Source organism: Malaya genurostris, chromosome 1 (genome assembly GCF_030247185.1).
Source record: "Malaya genurostris strain Urasoe2022 chromosome 1, Malgen_1.1, whole genome shotgun sequence".
In the NCBI taxonomy this organism is placed as follows: Eukaryota; Metazoa; Arthropoda; class Insecta; order Diptera; family Culicidae; genus Malaya; species Malaya genurostris.
This window is the reverse complement of record NC_080570.1, coordinates 158,890,211-158,905,408: the sequence shown is the minus strand read 5'-3', so window position 1 is coordinate 158,905,408 and position 15,198 is coordinate 158,890,211. Positions and strand designations below refer to the sequence as shown.

General features: G+C 39.2%; 1 protein-coding gene across 3 annotated transcripts in view; it reads right to left on the bottom strand.

Moving 5' to 3' along the window:
* LOC131426466 (serine/threonine-protein kinase tousled-like 2) overlaps positions 1-15,198 on the bottom strand; it is a 215,987-nt gene that overhangs the window by 168,911 nt on the left and 31,878 nt on the right. The window contains exon 1 of one of the 3 annotated variants that reach the window (XM_058589216.1): positions 3,433-4,313. The exons of the other annotated variants lie outside the window; for them this stretch is intronic. The gene's annotated coding sequence lies outside the window, so the exon portion shown is untranslated. Of the gene's footprint in view, positions 1-3,432; positions 4,314-15,198 lie in introns of those variants that run through there. 3 annotated transcript variants of the gene reach the window in all.

The following is a 15,198-nucleotide window of genomic DNA, read 5'->3' as shown; positions in this document are numbered from 1 at the left end:
TCTGGTAGTCAAAATCAGGAATTAGAAATTGTTCAAGCAAAATCATATTTTGATAATTGAAAAATGAATCGCCACTTGAAAAAAAAATGGAGACAAGGGACTCGGATAAAGTGAGCTCACTACCACCACGAATTGTTAATAATATGTCGGTTTGGCACAAACTATTGTCTAAGTGGTCCGTACCAGTGGGCTCTACTTCACCTCAAGACACGTATTCAGAGGGCAGTAAAGTTTTTTCTGTAAAATTAAAACGCCTTAAAAAAAACTTTCTGTTGTAATAAATACAGGTTTTACAGAAAATGGGTATCAAACAATCACTGCATAGTAAGTACGAAACTTTTCAGCAGTTCGTTGCCAAAAGTATATATTTTAAGTTACTGGTCGTTTCGTTTCGAAAGATCTTTACCTTCTGAGCGAAACTGCCTTGCTGTACAAAAATGTCGATGCGATAAAAAAAACAACAAAATAAATTTCAACGGTCTCTACCCGACCAATGATTAACAGAGGAGTGTCCATAAATCTGCTGGAATCATGGAAACGATGCTTCTGTTATGAAGATACAAAATAGTCAAAATAGAAAAAAAAATAGACAAAAAAAATTGTACACAGTATACATGATTGATGCACAGTTCAAACAACTTTTTTATTGGGAAGTGGTGTTCCGACATCTTCAGGGTAGCTTAATGTCAGAGCAGTTATATTTTTTGCCTTTCTCATGCGAAAACCGACTTTCGAACAAAGTTGCTATTGAATTTTATTCGGATCGAACTTCCTGTTTCAAACTGAACTTCCGGTGCAAAAGAATTAAGAAAAAGTAAACTAGATTTTTTCAGAGACCGCTCAATCGATTTTCCTCAACTTAGATTTAAATTGAAAGCCTTATAGTCCTATAGCTTGCTATTGAATTTCATCTGGATCCGACTTCCGGTTCCGCATTAAGAGGGAAAATTTTGCATAATGAACTAAGATGAGACCACTCATCCAATTTTCACAAACTTAGGTCCAAATGGTCTCACAACCGTATATAATCCTACCGAATTTTTTTCAGATACGACTTCTGGTTCCGGAATTAGAGGTTAATTATGAAAATTTCAATTTCAGTAGGGTGGTTTTATACACATGACACGGAAAAATCAAGCCAAATTTATTCATATAGCCGTATAATTCTTTAGTTAGGTAGGTATAGTTAGTTGATGACCAAATGCGTTGATTTTGGGTATATCGGATAAACATTCCCTGTTCCGGAAGTACCGGGAAAGCGCTTCAAACCGGAGTTTACTCCAATTTCTTAGAAACAGAAACTCAGATTTAAATAAAAAGTATTATGTTTTCGTTAGTTGATGCATAATTTTATCCACATCCGGCTTCCGGTTCCGGAAATACAAGCTAGTGCGAATGAAATAACAACCTGTCATATAAAGCGATGATGCAAAAAATGTAAGATTCTTCTAAATTCGGTTCGAAACAGTTTCAATTTATAATTTATAGGTATCAGGACTCGAGCCAGTAATTTTTTTTTTTCGAAGTGTGGAACTGCTCTGCCAGTTGAGTTACCCTGGACATGATCGGGAATTTACAGAACAGATTTTTGTTAATGGCAGATGTCTTAGGCATGCATAAAACGTCGAGATCAAATGGTATCTTGAAGACTGTCCCAGAAAGTATGGACGCACTTCGATTTCGCTGTTAATAATTCACAAGTGTAAGATATTCAAATTTTATTCGATATACTGATAACATTAGACTAGAACAACATTTGCTACTTAGCCATTGTAGACTAGCTGGCGCACCTTTTTGCGAACGTTCCTCATTAAATTCGGTACAGACTTCTTGGCGACAAGTGACACTTTTTCCAATCTTTTTCGAACTGTTGAATGGTTTCGGCTGCCGAGACATGTTTCCTAAGATGTGCCTTCGTTAATGCCCAAAATTCCTCAATTGGTCGAAGTTGTGGGCAATTGAGTGGATTCATGTCTTTTGGGACGAAAGTGACATTATTGGTAGTATACCATTCTACCGTTGATTTCGAGTAGTGGCAAGAAACAAGATCTGGCCAGGAGATAACAGGATCCTTGTGGCTCCGAATCATGGGTAGAAGTCGTTTTTGTGAACATTCCTTGAAGTATATTTCGCTGTTCATTGAAGCAGTGGTGATGAAGGGTTTCGAAATTTTATCACAGCTACAAATTGCTTGCCAGACCATAGCTTTCTTACCAAATTTTTCGACTTCAATCGATGTTCGGACTGGTTTAACACTTGCCCTTCTCGCACCGTATAATATTGTGGTCCCGGCAAGGATTTGTAATCGAGTTTCACGTAGGTTTCGTCGTCCATGATTCTTTTGCTCGAACGCCTTCAGTATACGTTTATCCAACTGAGGGTTAGCAGGACCTTTTTTTCGACCCGTTTTCGATTTATCCTCAAAGGTGTTATCCTCACCGAATTTCCTGATTGCATTTCGCACGGCTTTTTCAATTACTCCTTCCATTTTTGCTATCTTTCTCAGTGACAGTCCGCGTTCTGTGCACCATTTGTACACAATTTTTCGACGTTTCTTCTGCTGAAAGTCCACGCATTTCAAAACAAGCTAATGGAAACGAATAAACAACTGCACAAGTGGTTAGAGAAGACTGTAAAACAAAAATTTTGATGTAAAAATTGACAGATTCTGAACTATTGCGAAATGGCAGCGGTTTTTGGTTGCGTCCATACTTTCTGGGACAGTCTTTAGAAGCAAAATATTTAACGGGCGCGATGAGTTCCTGGTGTAATTATCGTGACATTTGATACGTTATCAAAATATTAGATCAGATTAACCAGAAGTTTTCATGTTCAACCATCTGTTTGAGCTAAAGTCCCTTCGTAACACCCCTCGACCGCAAGAGGCAGAACAGAGAGGACAGTTTAATAGCGACATCTCATCGCCAAACAAAAGACTGAACAGTCTTCCTGAGCTCTCTGTCAATTGGATCAAGTGACAGCTTAACAAACAGAAAAGAGCTCCTTTTTTTCGGAAGATTACGATACCGGATCCCATCGGGATCGCGAAATCTTACGACACCGAGGAGAAAATTAGTTCAAACATGGCAAACGAGCGAGCAATCAAATTGGCAACGTTGGAGCTAGAGCTCCATAAGCAGCTAGTGGAGGAAATGTTCCGTTGATTGTAAATCAAAATGCTCCACGCGCGCCTACAGCACACTAACACACGCACACAGATGTGGCAAAAGAAAACCAGATACAACCGGATATCTGCTGTTCCGTTCGCTTCATTCACATGTGGGTTATGCGGTTAGAAGCGACGAGGGAACCGACCAGAGAGAGAGAGAGAGAGAGGTCGTTGGTGCATCGGAACACAACCGCTGCGACAGGACCAATCAGATATTTTCTCGGCTCGACCGCAACAACCACCGAGAAGCGGTCAAAACTTACACGTCATTGATTTTTCTCCCGTCGCCTTCCGGTGGACGCTGCCACCGTCGTCGTTCCTGGGGTTGATGCTGATCCGGCATTGTTGTTGAGCAGAAGCGCCGAGGAACCACCGTTGGCTCTCGTCGTCCGGGTCATCATCTCAAACCGGGCCAGGTAGGACATCCGACCTGGTCTCAGCTGAAATGCCGTCAGCTATCGGTCACCACCACCGGGGTTGTTTACACACAGGCACTGACCACTGACAATGTATTTCGCGAAGCAATCGAACCAACAAACAAACGGACAAACAAACAAACAAGCTAACGAAACAACAAAAAGAAACACTTTTGGGTGCTTTTTTTCTCTTGGAGCGGACAGGGCAGGCAGGCAATCTTCTAATTAACAAAGTCACTGTTTCTTCAATAATCTTCTTTTTACACGCTGCTTGCTTCAAGTGCCCTGCATCCTGCGACGGTGGTTCTTCTTCTTCTTCTTCTTCTTTTGCTGCTGCTATACTCGCCCCCCTACTTCTTCTTCTTCTTCTTTATCACCACTATCGGAGGAGCGAGACACAATCCGAACTCCGGAACACACCCGGGGATTCCGCGTGGGACCGTATGTGTGGGTAACTGACGACTATCGCACGCGGCACTGACACCGACGGCCGATCCTGCCGATAGTATGTGCTCTGTTCTGCTTTGCTGTAACGTCAATTCGTCCTCCCATCCATCCGACTCTCGGTGCAAGCGGGCGAAGGGGCGGGTGGGCGGTTTGGTAGGCGGCCAGCCGGACGACCGGTTGGTGGTTGGTTAGTTTGTTCCTTTTTTTTCTTGATTCTTCTTCTATTCTCCACACTCTTCCTATTTTATTTGGAGCCTTCGGGTTTTACGATAACGAGAATGCGATGACGTTCGCTCCGGAACACGGAACGACACACAAAGCTTTTCCCGTTCGCACGCGTCGCTAGATGTCGTGATGTTGACATGGATGGGACCTTTCCGACTCCGTCGCGTTTGCTTTTGCTGCTCTCGTCGTATCCTGGGCGTAGAGGCGTACTCAATCTCATTCTCCGGCCATCCACACAAATCCCTATGGCCCCAGAGTAAGGACTCGCGGATGATGGTGTTGGAAGGGTGGGGGGAGGGAAGGTTGAATTCGATATTCTACTAGCAAGCAAGCAAACTTCCGCGCGAGCCAGCCGCCAGCCAGAGTTAGTTTTCTCTCTGCATGCGAAAGAACCACACCAATACCACACCATCTGTTTGACGGCGGCGGCGGACCGTTGCCGGAAATCTCGCCGCCGTCACTCCACGACGCCACAACCTGCGAGATGATGCTGTGTGAGATCCGGTGGTGTGTTGGTTGGTTCCCATGTGATATACGCGCTCCGCTTCATTCGCGACCAGAGCTTCTTGTGCCCTCCTCGACCGAACCTCAATCGTCGTCAATCATCGTAGTTGGGTTCGTCGTATTTCCGGAAGTCTACTCGCTGCCGTACCGTAGTTTGAGTAGTTCGGAGAAGATGGTTTCGGAATATTCTGGCACCCCCCGTCGTCCCCCAAAACGATCCGCCGACCCGGGGAGTTGTTACCGGTCGGTTAGGTACTTGTTTCACATGCCGAGTGCCGCTCCATCTATGACCCCCTCTCAAACTTCCGGTTTCGATGGAAAGCGAAAAGTTTTCCTCGCAAATGTTTTCTGCCACTGAATAATTTTGGAACTATCGCCAACGACAAGTATGGTAAGGTATACAACGTTCCAAATATCCGAATTTGAACCCGATCATAAGGGAAGAGCAAACCAATATTATAACTATAGTTTATTCAGTTATCAATGCTTATTCAGCTATCATAATGGATTGTGAAATGTTGCAAGAATTGTTGGGAATAGTAAAGTAATCAATAAATTTACAATGATTGCTCGTTTTATTATAATTTTCTTATTCTGACAGTGAGTAATGTATGAATGTATTAAAGTGCCGCTGTCAGCATTTTCTGTCATTATTAGTAAATTTTAGTGAGAAGTTCATAATATATACAAAAAACTCGAATTTTGGCAGAATAATGGATTGAATATTGTTAACCCTGTTTCAATGATTTTGAGGGCTGATTAATTTATTCGAAGTATAATCTATATCTATTAAAGAGGATGTTTGTAACGCCATAACTCCGGAACTACTTAACGGATTGCCACCAAACTTGGCACAGGTAATTCTTGCGAGATGGTCTTAAGGGTGTTTTTATAGGGGAGGGATGGTAGCAAGTGTTATTAATAGGGACGGGGGGGTCATATTTTATATGGGGGTGTAATATGCCGGGAAATTCAAAGAACTAAGAGACAATAATATTGATCTGCTTATGAACGCGAGTGTATGCAAGTTTCAGCATAACTACGAAACAACTAAAGAAATCGTCACCAAGCTTGGCGCTATTCAGAGGTGGTCATGAGGCTTATCATGGGGGAGAGCTGTAGTAAGTTCACTAAAAATGGAGAGTTCAATACAAAATTTATGTGACGAGAAACGATGCTTCTTGACAAAAAAAAGATATATTTTATATTATATCAATCGAAATTATGAGGTCATTTCTGTAGCAAGTTCCCTAAACATGAGAAGTGTAAGTTAAAATTGATCGAATTTTACGGAAAACATAACAACCCAATTTGACGAGGATACCATGAAAATTATGATTATTGTGAGATCTGAGATCGGATACTGACCGTGAACAATCTGAACAATTACGGAGTATTGTTTAATCGGGTTGCCGTCTTAGATATGTTTCACTACAATCAGAGTATTTCACTAAGCAGGAAAATCTTCCCGAAACATTTCCGAGCAACACCGGGTCATTCAGCTAGTATTAAAATATTTATTACCTTTATGCAATCGCCTTAATTTCACAAATTAGCTACACAAAATTTTTCGAATCATCCAATAATGTTTAATATATCTAGATACATGAAAGTCAATGTATGTTTGCATTTATGAATGTTCCATTATATCTAGGCTTAAATCGATCGGAATTTACGAAAAACCTTATTTTAAAGCACCTAGAGGTGCGATAAATCCTTTCTCTTATTACTCCTATTTTATAAGTGTTACTAATGCATTTAAAAAGAGAATAATTGAGTCTTGAAAGAAAACATAAAAGTTTATTTGAATTAAAACTAGCATCACCTTTTCAATTTGTGAACAGTATTGAACAGATCCGATTTTGTCCGTTTCCCACATTGTCGCTCTTTAACAACTGTTTGATAGTTTGAGCCTATATCACCTTGTAATTCCGAAACCGAAAGTCGGATATGCATAATGTCCACGAGTATCGTGTAAAATTATAATACCTTTCCATTTACACCTAAGTTTATGAAAATTCACCCATTCATCTCTGAGAAATCTTCACTGAGAAAGTTTGTTTTTTTTTTCCGGTACTTACGGAACCAGAAACTGGGGACCGGTATAACAGTAGGTGATCTGTCTGCAAGATCTAGGAACTAGAGAAATTTATGATCAATTTTCAAGCGAATCGCAGCTCTCTTCACGGTCACTTATGATAAGCACCTAATCAAAATGTTATCTTGTTATCTTAAACTTATCTTTCTGTAACTCCGTAACCGAAATTTGGATTCAACTAAAATTCTTGAGCATTGTATAGAATCACAAAACCTTTCAAACGAATCTAATCTTATGAAAATCGGTTCAGCCAACTCTGAGAGAAAGTGCACTCAATTTGTTGAGCACACACATACAGACTTTGCCGATCTCGACGATCGGATTCGAGTGGTATATGACACTTTGTAAATCAATGCAAAAATCGGAAACGTACTATTTAGTATGAAAAACACTCTTAAATATTTTTTAATTACAAACACCGGATAAAAATATTGGGTGTAAAAAACAGACTCAGATCGTATGTATAATGCAAAAATTGTTGTAAAACATCTTCATTTCTAGAACCGAACAAAAAAATTGTATGCAGAACGCGGTGTATAACTTCAGGTTAGCTGGTTCTTCCGAAACTAATGCCTATATCCGAATACTTTTGGGCCGACCGTCGTTCAGGAACGCAGCGTGGATCAGACCCCATAATAAATAAACAAATTCGGTTCTCGCAAAATAAGGTTTGTACATTCAAATATACATACTAAAACCGCTTTTCTAAATTTAATTGTATTCATCCGATATTGACATATTAAAAGTTGTCAATTGATTTAGTGACATGATAAATTTGTACATGCTTTTGGTTGTAAATTTAAGTAAGCTGAGACGTAAATTTACATGATTTTCTCTTAGTGTGTCCCTTACAAAAATTTACAAAAAGACCTTTTCCGAAATGGAATAGATGAAATGGATTCCGGTTAACATATATTCTGTTTAGTCTTTACAAAATGTGTTTTTGGGGGACGGGTCTTACTCCATGTTAGTTCCATGAACATTTGAGATATTTTCTCCTCTTGTATTGTCGAATCACGGTCTGTAATATCCACTTGTCATTAAATTATGTGTTTTTCTGCTGAGAAGGCTAACCTAATTCCTTTTCAAAAGCCGTTATAATAAAGAAACCCGCACAAAGAAACTTCGTTTATCTGTCGATTCCAGAGCTCTGACAAAACTTTCGAAACTACAGCAGTGTACCGAAAATGGGCGACATAGAATAGCATTATAATTTCGTTGAGGTGCGATGAACAAGACCTCATTGTGTGGTTATATACTAAATGCACTTTTAAAATTTAATATAGTGATTATGTTTTTACTACATATTTGAGAATCTCATGAATCTACTTGGAATGCATGCACAAAAGTTCATTAATCTTATTTATTATTTGCATATTTTTGCATCACATTCATTGATGAAAGAAAATGAGAGCCTTTGATGTTGATGATCGTTTTTTAATACCCAAGATCAACTCAAAGAAATAATTAGTGATAGTAACCAAACGTTGAATTTCCATAGAAAAACCAAAACCATCCCGTTCAAATTCCACGGAGGATTAGAAAGTTGTTTGTCGAAATAAATTTAATATCTGTATCATCTCATTCACATTTAACATTTGCAAAGTATTTATTTTATGCTCGAGAAATAATTGATTTTGATTTTAGATTATTAATAGTAAACGCAGGCTAGATTTTGCAATTCGATTATTCATTACTACGAAAGCGAAACGTCGAACAAAACGAAATAAAAACATCTAGAAGGAAAGAGACAAAAAATTAAACAATTCGAAGCAGCTATGAAAGTGTTCTCATATCTGGGTGACGAAGTCATTTAGTAGGACTCACTAACAATCGGATGCCATGGCCTTGCGTTGAAGCTACCGCATTCCACTTCAAAAGCGCAGGTTCGAAACTGTTTCATCGTTAACAAACATGTTAAATATAATTCATAACTAATTTTAGCCTTCAAGTATGCAATTAAGCTCTCCCCCTCAATTATTTTTTATGGCAAATTTCATACGCCTAAATGTTGGCTATAAATACATTAAGCTTGTGATTCTATTTTTAGATCCGCACGACTAAATCGTAGTAATCAAAATTGGGTTCAAATAGACATCAAGAAAGAAATTGGGTATAAACTAATATTCTTGTGGTATTGTTTTGGTGTTTTAAATAGCTCAACTTGTTATGAATCTGGTATGAATGGTGTAAGTTTTTGGTATTCAGTTTTGATATTTTAGCTCTTAATTCAACCTAACCAATACCAAACAAAACTATTTAGCTATTCCGAAAAGAATGACATCATATGGTCTTCGTTTGATATTCTCTTCTGATCGGGAATGTTAGTCACAATAAAAATTAACGTAATGTAATTCCTATCATCGCACTCGATAAAAAATCGGCGGAAACATCCCGTTATCGACCAATTAGTTTTTCTTTTTTACTAGTAGTTTTTTGAAAAAAATTAAGGCTTGTTCGCGATAAAATCTGGACAGCCCTAAGTACGTATATATCTGGAAATATTTCACCTATGCGCGAAATATTTCGCAGACTTTTAAACGTTTGTCTGTTCATTGTGTCAAATTAATTTTGAATGATACTACAAGCTTTCAGATCAAATACTACATCAAATGAAAAGTTTCGGGCCTCTCACAGCAAAGACGGGAATAGTTTCAAACCGTGTAAATTTTTGTCGAGAACAAAGCCTCTAGATGGAAAATACCAAATATCATGACGAGCCCTAGTTTTGATCAAACTATGGAAAAAGACGCACTAGCGCATTCATGCATAAAAGCAACAATGAGATTAAATGATTCGCGGTATGGATTGGTCCATCATCCCCTGTATTCTCCAGACCTGGCCCCCAGCGACTATAATCTATTTCCAAACCGGAAGAGATTTTTCAGGGAAAGAAATTTTCGTCGAATGTTAAGGTCGTTCCAGAAACGGAAGCCTATTTTGAAGGTCTTGACAAATCTGGCATCAAAATGTTGGAGGACCGATGGATCAAGTGTATCGCTCTAGACAACGAAACCTACGTGAAACTCGATTACAAATCCTTGCCGGGACCACAATATTATACGGTGCGAGAAGGGCAAGTGTTAAACCAGTCCTAGACATCGATTGAAGTGGTATTGGAAGTGGAAAAATTTGGTAAGAAAGCTATGGTCTGGCAAAGCAATTTGTAGCTGCGGTAAGATTTCGAAACCCTTCATCACCACTGCTTCAATGAACGGCGAAATATACATCAAGGAATGTTTCAAAAACGACTTCTATCCATGATTCGAAGCCACAACGATCCTGTTATCTCCTGGCCAGATCTTGTTTCTTGCCACTACTCGAAATCAACGGTAGAATGGTATACTACCAATAATGTCACTTTCGTCCCAAAAGACATGAATCCACTCAATTGCCCACAACTTCGACCAATTGAGGAATTTTGGGCATTAACGAAGGCACATCTTAGGAAACATGTCTCGGCAGCCGAAACCATTCAACAGTTCGAAAAAGATTGGAAAAAAGTGTCAAAACTTGTCGCCAAGAAGTCTGCACGGAATTTAATGAGGAACGTTCGCAAGAAGGTGCACCAGCTAGTCTACAATGGCTAAGTAGCAAATGTTGAGAATAATATTCTGTTGTTGTAGTCTAATATTATCAGTATATCGAATGAAATTTGAATATCTAACACTTGTGAATTATTTATAGCGAAATCGAAAGGCGTCCATACTTTCTGGGACAGTCTTGAAAAATATTTTTTTCGACACGAAACAAAGGGTTTTCTGACTCAGGATCGTGACAAAAGAATGAATTTATTTTGAGAATCTCAATCATGGGACAACCCTGGTCATCGACATCAACTGCAAGAACTTTGGAAAGAAAACGATGCTGTGCATTTGGAGGGATCAAAATTATGTTTTGTACTACAAGCTTCTCAGCCCAAACCCAAAGAAAATCGTTACTGATCGTTACCGACAGCGAACGATGAAATTGACACACCACGGAAGCGGTCAAAAATATCATTTCTGTACTCAGATGGAAACGTTTGTAGCACCCGCCATACTCCCGTAATTTTGGCCCCATCTGACTATCATTTGTTTTCATCGATGTATCGAGCTCCTACTGAGCAGCATTTTTCTAGTTATGGAGATGTGGACAAATAATTTCACGACTGGATCGCACAAGATGAATAGTTTTTTAGACGTGGTATTCGTGAATTGGTGGAAAGATGGAATAAATGCCTAACTTTCGAAAGCAACTACTTAGAATAAAGTATCTTGAAGCTATTTATTTACCAGTTAGCTTCTGCATTCTAATGAATAGCTTGAGAGCAGGAGTTTAAGAAATCTCATTGTCAATTTACAGAACAAAATCGTGTTTTTTAACAGTGCATTTGTCGAAATTCAGTTCATTCAACACCAAACTCCAAAGTGAGCTTTTGCCTGATCCCCTCGAAATGGCGAATGTCGGGAAAAATATTCCGGTTTTCTTTTCATCGACGGCGAAATAAAGTTTTCCCGGTAGCACACAAACAGTCGGGAGACTTTTCGAGAATGTTTCCGGTGGTCGTCGCGTGCTGAAGCTAGAAAATCAATAAATCGGTTTAATTTTTCCTGTTCCGCAAATGAAAACAGCGAGAGAACAAGACGAAAAAAAAGTGGTAGTGGAGAATCCTCGCCATCGTCCGACCGACCGAACAAAGAAACAGTGACTATGGAACTAAGTGAGTGTTCTTACCAACTCTGGGCGAGAGGAGGCGGTAGAATCAGGTGAGTGTAGAAACGAGATGACGTGGTTTAAAGAACACACGTTCAATCCGAGAGTGGGAGTCTGAGCAGTGAAATTGAAGCACAAAAGTTTTAGTCTTTGCAGAAAGTAGAAACCGGACTGCTTCCTTCCGGTGAAGGACATACACAACCGGTTCCGGATGGGAGAACGGAATTCCGAGCGAGAGCGCGGAAGGTGGTTAAAAAGCGGATATGTTAGCAAACAAAAATGTTGCAAGAGTAAGGAAAAATATTTATTCGCATAAATAAATAATATATAAACGAACGCATTGCTTTACCCTTTTCCTGACTCACAGAGAATGAATTTTCCGTACGGCATTTCGGCCGGTACGTTTTCCGTACCGACCATCATCTCACACACATGTACGATTGTGTACATAGTAAAAACGCTCCAGAAAACCTTCGCAAAAGTGGATACTGCATCCGATCAAGATTTTTGTGGGGGAGGTGACGACTGACATATTTTAATTTCCAGACAATCTCAAAATTAAGTGCTGACCGAAACCCTTCCTCGTTTCTCTGGCCATTGACTGTCGGAACGAAGAAAGGTGTTTTGGATTATTGGAAAAATAATGCTACCAGTTTTTTTAAAACTTCCCAACCCAAACCCCTTTCTCACCACCCCAAAAAATAAGGGGAAAGGGAAATCAATTTCAAAGATTCCAACCGATACCCAAATGTTTGATCTGCTGCTTCCAAAGGGGAACAATCTAAACACCAGAAAACAAAATAGTTTAGCAAGTATACAATTTGCCAGCATAATCACATAACTGTATAGAAAAAGGTCACAACGAAAAGCTGACTTTCTCTGGCACGGTTCTGCTGCGTATTCATCCATGTATCATCGGTGGCATCCGGTTGGAGACTTTTCTAGAATCACCATCGCCATCATCATCATCATCATCGGTTCTCAGGCACCCAACAGGCAGTTAGGCAACAAAAGCAGAATGAGTTCATATCAGAAATGCTGTGCTATCTCTGATGGCACTATGCTACCAATCTGGTCACGATTTTCCAAAGACCAGCGGGGCAGCACGGCCAGCAAAGGGGCAGTGAAGTTTGCGACAGTGGTGTACCCACCGAGCAAAAGGTTGCTTTCGACGAAAATATATAACCGAACACTCGAATGTGCGTGAAAAATATGTCGCCTGTGACGGGAAGAAGCTTTCGGCAAGGCAAACGGCGGTTGAGGTGGTTGACAGGAAAGTCGAATGCGACGGAATGCTGCTGATGTTGTCAAATCGAAAGAAAAAAAATAGGTTTTGGTACTGAATTTTAAACACACTCACAAGTTACTATTATTTTGCTCCTTGATGATGTATACATCCATCGTCGAAACGTCGACGAGTAAAAAAGTTAAAAATGTAAAATTCAAGATTAGAATCATGAAAACACGTTTTTTTGTCGAATATGTAATTCAAAGGGAAAAAATTTGTTTCTAAAGACAAAAAAAAAACAATAGACAGCCCTAGGGAGTTGTTGACGCAGGACTACACAGCTATTGTTAAAATAATTCTGATAGTTTAACTACTGCATCATTCAGTAACTTTTTATGGTAAGCATCTATCACGAAGGTCAATTGATAATGTGGATTTTTTTGATTGAATTGATTTGTAAGTAAAAAGTTCAAAATATTTTATTCAAATTTTCATCAAATCACGAATGCTTCGTCGAAAGAACTGTTCATCTTCTGCGAGAAATACAGTCGTGAATCCATTTCCACATCTTCATAACTAGTGAAGAGCACCTTAGCAAGTGCGTGAAGTGTCGATGACAACAAATGGTAATCGAAAGGGACGCAGTCACGAGAGTATGGCGGGTGAGGTAAAAGTTCTCATCTGAGTTCGGGAATACCGTTTTCGACCACTTCCGCTGTATGTGCGAAGCGTGGTCGTGCTGTAAAATTACTTTCTCATGTCTTGTGGAACATTCTAATTGTTTTTGAAGCAATGCTAGAATCCAATTTCATCGTTTGCTGTCGATAACGATTAGTATCTACAGTTTTGCTCAGTTTGAGAAGCTCTTAGTACAGGACACCTTCTTGATCCCAACCAAAACGTTCTTGCACTTGGTTTTGCTGTTGATGTCGATGTTTTTAACCCATGATCCAGAGCAGAGAACCGAGAACATTTTTCTGGCCGAAAAAGAACAAATTCTACTCAACATTTTTCGATGTCTATCATTCAGCTCATGAGGAACCCTTTTTCCACCCTCTGAATCATTTTCATAACGTGTAGAGAGTCATTATATATAGCTGATGTATTATCTTGGTTTAATTCGGTATTTTTTACGATTGCGTTATTTGTCTTTCACACTGAAATCTTCACTTTCAAATCACTTAAGTCAACTTTCAAAAGTCGTAACCGACAGAGTTCAAAAGTCGCGACCGACGAAGTTCTCCGTAAGTTTCAATAAGAATTCGATGCGACCAGGGCCGGTGAAACATGTTAAAACCAGGTGGGTAATTTTTCATACTGCGGAGAACGACCTACTATTTCGAAGTATTTCTCTATTCTAATGGAAATGATATTTATCCTTTTTTAATAGAATATTGATTTTTTTAATAGAATATTGATTCTATAAAACTTTTCATGAAACGCGTAAATTACAAGTTTGAAGAGTTTTCGGTACTAAGTTTTAAAACAAAATTTCTCATCTAAGGTATAACCTGGTTTCAAAATCACTGCCAATATTTGTTTTCAATTCAAAGTACCAACCTTCAAAGAACATTTAACATCAATAGCACCACGAACACTGAATCTAATTCAACGCGCAAGCCCAGCTATAGCTTGAGAAGTGTTTTCCCCACTAGTATGAAGGTTTGTGGTATTCTGATTTTGAACGTAGCTCAATGAAGCAGTCAACCGGAAAAAATTAAGCAAGTTTTGATAATCGGGACGTATGAACGCTAAATCAAAGTTTGTGAGATTAGATATGCTGAGATCGTTAGCACATGAGCTGGAAGTTCTTTTACGATCTTGTACGAAAATCTGAGCATAAAAAAATCGTCACCAAACGGATCTCGAACACGGTCGCTCATAATCAACAAAAGTCTGCCGCAATAAAATGGAATGCGTTGGTATGGAACAGTGGACGAAACATGGATCCACTATTTTTATCCGGAGTCATACCAGCATTCAGACTGGGAAAGCCATCTGAAAACGTAACAGGTAGCTGGAACAATCATGGCATAAGTTTTTTTTAGATGTTCGAGGTATAATTAACACCGACTATCTTGAACAGGAAAGTACCATCAAAAGTGATTCGCCGTAAATCAAGACAATGCACCGTGCCATAAGTCAATGAAAAAAATGACAAAATTAAACGAATTGGGCTGCGATTGTTTGTCACGCCAGCGAAAATTTTTTGGCTCGAATAAGAACGTCATCGCCGCAAAGAAAGCCGATGTTTAGACCAGTGACAAATCATTCTATAAGGATGGTATTGAAAAATTATGAAAAGTGCTAGAAAGATTGTATGTCATTTGAAGATGATAATGTTGATGAATAAAAAATATGCCTGCACACGAAATTATGTTTTTTCTGGTTAGTTCCTGGTCTGTTTGAACGATGT